This window comes from Corythoichthys intestinalis, chromosome 5, assembly GCF_030265065.1.
Source record: "Corythoichthys intestinalis isolate RoL2023-P3 chromosome 5, ASM3026506v1, whole genome shotgun sequence".
In the NCBI taxonomy this organism is placed as follows: Eukaryota; Metazoa; Chordata; class Actinopteri; order Syngnathiformes; family Syngnathidae; genus Corythoichthys; species Corythoichthys intestinalis.
In genome coordinates, this window is record NC_080399.1 from 46,598,088 (window position 1) to 46,604,201 (window position 6,114).

Below are 6,114 nucleotides of genomic sequence, written 5' to 3' on the forward strand. Positions count from 1 at the left end.
GGTACCAACAAGTACTAGAAAATAATTATAAAATGACCCGCTTAAAACTGGAGTTTGGAGTGCATATTACTAATTCTAATTATGAGTAAAATATATTATTGTTGCATGCTAAAATTAAGGCAATTCCATGTACAGTATTATATTTCAATACTATAAAGAACATCCATTCATCCATCCCATAAATCTTGGTGGCGTCTACTTACCGGTTCCAAGTTTTACTTGTAGCATACTTATTTTAAAAAATACATACATGAGAAGAATCACGTTTATTTGTGTATATCGCGTCTATATCAATACCCACTAGCTCTTTTTCCTTTTTAAAAAATGGCCAAACATGAGCGAATGAACAGATTCTAGTAAATCCAACACATCCGAAGTTCAGTTCACTTGCACTGGCTCTACCCTGCCCACTCCCATGTAGCGACAACCTGACCTGGTTATGCAAATTAAAAATACAACGGGCAAGGCGTCTAGCCAATGAGCTTTCAGTCTAGCGAAAAACGCCCCGCCTACGAGACATCATTGACGAATGAAATCCTCAGCATAGTGGTCTTTCCCCAACTAGCAGTTACCTTCAGATTTGCGCTCCAGTTGGGGTGCGGTGCGTTCAGTTTTGCACGTCGTACATTAGGGATAAACCATTGTGCCTTAAATCAATTATCGATCAAGTGACTTTTACCTCCGAATATCAATATCATTGCATTTAGGTACATTAAAGTAAAGGCTGCGAGCATCTGTAACTGATGTTATTTGCGTAATACTCGTAGTTTGAACCTTTTCGAAGAAAACGACACCCCTATGCGTACAGTGCGAAGTGGTCGAACTCGAGTCGCTTGTGTACAGTGTTGCCATGAGCAGAGGGAGGTTGTGCACGTAGCAAGGATGCTGCATGACAATCTGATCTCACGATGACGACCAGGAAGAGAGCGCTTCATTATTTACGACGTGACAAACGGGAACATTAAAACCCATCAAATGTAGTTTATTCGCTAACAATGTGTTATTTGTCTGTTTATTTAAATTAAACGTTTTAGCTATATGGTGAATAGTGTTTATTTGTATTTTACCGTGGGCTTCACACTGCAATAATAATAATATGAAACTCACACTTTTATTTTAAGAAAAAAGGGAGTGTTTGGGGGAGGTTTGTTTAAATAGGAAGCTTTCCTTAAAAAAAAAAAAAAAAACATTGTGTCGTATCAGACAAACATCCGGTTTGAGACCTTAATTTGAACCCTTCTGCCTAAACACTATTTGGCATTGAACACACAGTGGATTATTTCCGACCAGGATACACATAACCTGAAGGCATGAAATTGGAAATCGGGATTACACTGCATTATGTAACAGATTACAGCAATTGGTCGGATTGAACACGAGGGGGCAACAGCTATACTGAGAGGAAATAGTATACTGTATTTTTCGGACTATAAATCGCGTTTTTTTTCATAGTTGGGCTGGGTTGTGCGACTCATACCCTGGAGCGATTTATGTGTGAAATTATTAACACATTATTATATAATTTCACATGTTATTTTGGTGTTTTGGAGTGACACTGATGGTTTGGTAAACTTGTTAGCATGTTCTTTATGTTATAGTTATCTGAATAACTTTTAATAGCTATGTTACGTGAACATACCGGCCACGTTCGCATTTCATTGTTCATGCATCATGTAACATTATCATACTGTACACTTATTCAGCATGTTGTTCTCTATTGTATTTTTATTTTAATTTGCCTTTCAAGATGACATACAATATGTGTTCTATGTGTTGGATTTTATCAAGTAAATTTCCCCCAAAAATGTGACTTATACTCTGGTGCGATTTATATATGTTTTTTTCCTCTTTGTTGGGCATTTTATGGCTGGTGCGACTTATACTCAGGTGCGACTTATAGTCCGAAAAATACAGTAAAATAAATACAAAAAAAATACAGTTAGTGTTTAGGCAAAGTTTCAAAAAATGGTTGTGGTTTTGTTTTCCAATTGAGCAGTTATGTGGCAGATATATTTTTGCAGCATCCACACTTTCTCGTCATGTCTGTAATTAGCTGATTTTGTATCGCTAAAGTAAAATAAATTATCTACAGTGCGGTTGACGGGTGGGACAAGTCACCGTCATTTTTTGCTCACTTATTCTTTACATTCCGCAACCCCCGTGAGGATAAACGGCATGGAAAATGACTGCAAATTTTTTTAATTTTTTTTTAAAATGATGAATAAATGTGGGGGAATCCAGAAAAATGGCATTTAAATCATCCAGGGCAGAGGAGGTGGTACCAGAGCAACCCTGGGGTCAATCTAAGCACATGACTTGTTTATTTTGTGCATGAAACAATCGAACATGGAAAAAAAGGAGCCTCTTTTAAAGAAAAAAAGGTCCCACTATAGCCTGCGGGGTTTTCTCCGGGTACTCCGGTTTCCTTCCAATTTCCAAAAAACATGCATGGTAAGCTGATTAAACACTCCAAATTGTCTGTGATGGTGTGTGGGTGTGTTTGTGTGTGTGTGTGGCTGTTTATTTGTCTCTACGTGCCCTGCGACTGGCTGGCAGCCAGTTCAGGGTGTACCCTGCCTCCTGTTCGTTGTTAGTTGGGATAGACTCCAGCACCCCCGCAACCCTTGTGAGGATAGGCAGTTCCGAAGATGAATAAATGGATATTAATTTCTATATTGTTGGTCTTTTTTCGACTTTATTTGGATAAGATAAGAATGTAGCTCTGAGCTTCTTCTTAAAAGTAAGGTCAAAGAAGAGAACATAACATAGCAGCTAGTAAAATACTTTCTTGTGAACCTTCTTCATCGGTTAACACAGGGGGCCTGCCTATTCACATTTGGAATAACAAAATGTGTATGCGTTGAAAGGTCGGGGTGGAATCTTCTCGAAGGCACCTGGGGCACTCTGGGGGATTCAGTCCTGGCTGACCAGCTTTTGATTATTCTTTTCTTAATACGTGTAAATTAATCTTAGTTGATTATTGCTTTCATTTAATTCCTGAATTGAGTGTCGTCTCCTTTTCATTAATTGAGTGTCGTCTCCTTTTCATTAAAAGAATTATTGAACGTGAAAAAAGAAAAATCAACTTTTTTCTTCTTCAGTAGGCTAGATAGCTGGCACTTAGAAAATAGCCCCAAAATAAAAATATGTAGCAAACAAATACCTGTCATGCCATGTTTTAGGCAGCTGAAGACACAGGAGACAAACAATAGTGTGACATATTTATGTCACACTGCTGTTGCCATAGTTGTGCGCACCCTCTTGTTGTGGTATTATGATAAAAAGGAACCTGAGTGAGGAGTCGTGTGCGCAGTTGATGAGAAGCACACTGAATAAAGAACTGTTGTTCTACTCAAGTCTCAGCCTTACATGTACTTAGATTTAGGAAGTACATAACAAATAGGGACCATGTGACGCGGCGTTGTGTACTGCACTCTTGCCAAAGAGTGCCAATATGTGAAAATTAGTCACTTGGGACAAGCTAATGTTTACAACGATTAAGAAAAATGTATATGCAAAAGACGGAAAAGTTAAACTTGTATTGGGTGAAAATCAACGAGTTACATTTACTCTTGTCGTCTAGGTACAGTAACTACATAGTTTTTAGTGTAACTTTTAGTTTTAGTTAGTGTAACGCGGGGATCAACAACCCATGGCTCGAGAGCTGCATGCGCTCTTTAGCGCTGCCCTAGTGGTGATGATAGGCGTGGTGATAATTTATCTAATATACCGTATTGGCCCGAATATAAGATCGCCCTCATTATAAGACGACCCCCTCTTTTTCAAGACTAAAGTTTGAAAAAAGACTTTTTGAACACCAAATTAATTTTTATACAGAAAATAATTACAGTACATCCAAAACAAATGATTATAACAATATATTTGAGAGAAAAAGCATGTTATTTTGCCTCATTCAAATCTTAATATCTGAACATTTAAATATATAAACTAAAGTGCAATCACATTCGTAAATGAATGGCTTCTGGTTTTTGAAATGTAAATAAACCAATCTATTGTGATAAAACAACAAAATTGCAATAACTGCATTACCATCAAAGTGAAGTCTAACTGTAACTGTGGTCTTGAAACAAATCTGAATAAGGAAAAACATTGCAATAAAATAATGCAAACTGGTTAAACTCGAGAGTAGCTGAGATTTGTCATGACAGAACATCGCTTCAATGATATCTGGCGCCATCTAGCGTCGTGAATGGGTATAATGTCTAGACCGCGAATATAAGACGACCCCCTCCTTTTCAGTCTCATTACAATGCAAAAAACACCTTCTTATATTCGGGCCAATACGGTAGATACATAGGTCATGTTTTGCCTTCATTATAACGCTTATATAAGGTTTCTATTTTTTTGTGGCTACAGACATATACATACAGTGGGGAGAACAAGTATTTGATACACAGTCAATGGGTTTTCCCATTGGCAGTGTATCAAATACTTGTTCTCCCCACTGTATATATATATATACAGTGTATATATATATATACAGTGTATATATATGTATATATATATATATATATATATATGTACATATATTTGGGCTGTCAAACGATTAAAATTTTTAATCGAGTTAATTACAGCTTAAAATTAATTAATCGTAATTAATCGCAATTAATCGCAATTCAAACCATCTATAAAATATGCCATATTTTTCTGTAAATTATATATATATTCTGTAAAATAATTTGTTGGAATGGAAAGATAAGACACAAGATGGATATATACATTCAACATACGGTACATAAGGACTGTAGTGGGCATTTCACTCTACTGTCATTTAAATCTGTCTATGCTGTCCTCACTCCGAAGCGTCTACTTTTTCCAAAGCTAGACAGCTAGTGAACGACGCCATAATAATCAGACTTCTTCCTTTTTCATCTGATTTATTAATAAAATGGCCTCAAACCACTGTCCTCTTTAGACCGTAGTGAAACTACAAAAAAAAGTACACAAGCATTGCATTAGCAACAACGTTAGCTTAGCACGCTTTACAGGTTCACTAAACATAAACAAAAAGCGTCTCATACAAAAAATATAACATTTCGCTTACTAACATAATATGTACATTCTTTACAACAACCATACTTACGGACAAATCTTGTCCAAGGATCATATAAGCACAACATTGCAACGTAGGCGTCAGCCCGAGACGTTGTGCAGCCATATTGAACTGGCAAGAAAGCAACAAACCATGTCGCAAAGCGACCACAAGAGTTCGCTGTTAGACAGCACAAAAAACTTGCTGTAAAACTTACCAAAAGGCAGAATACTGTCTGAGCGGGACATGTGCGTTAATTGCGTCAAATATTTTAACGTGATTAATTAAAAAAATTAATTACTGCGCGTTAACGCGATAATTTTGACAGCCCTAATATATATGTGTGTGTATATGTATATATGTATATGTATATGTATATATATATATACAACCCCTAGCAAAACGTGTGGAGTCTCACTCACTCAGACATTTTATCATGTAGAACAAACTCAGATAAAAAGCTTGAAAAAAAATAATGAATTACTTCAAAAGTGCAACTCATTCAGAAACACTAAAAGCAATGAATAAAAAATATTGTGGTGGTCAGTAAATGTTAATTTTAGAGAGCAGGTGCAGGGAAATATACTACGGTATATGGAATCACTCAATTCTGAGAAAAAAATATGGAATCATGAGAAGCAAACAAAGAAATTACTATCAAAACACATCTCTAGTATGTTGGTTAGGTTATCAATAGGGTTGAGATCTGGGCTATTTGCAGGCCATGACATTGACTGGATGAGTCTTTCTCCAAGGAATGCTTTAACTGTTTTAGCTCTGTGGCATGATGCATTGTCATCTTCGGAAATGAAAAACAGATTTTCATTCATTCATTTATTCATTCATTCATTCATTTTCCATGCCGCTTTTCCTCACGAGGGTCGCGGAGGTGCTGGAGCCTATCCCAGCTAACTACGGGCAGTAGGCAGGGTACACCCTAAACTGTTTGCCAGCCAATCGCAGGACACATGTTTTCATTTGAAGGGATAAGAAAGCTGTTTTTTTTTTTTTTTTTTTTTGGTCCAATATGGCTCTTTCAACATTTTGGGTTGCCCACCCCT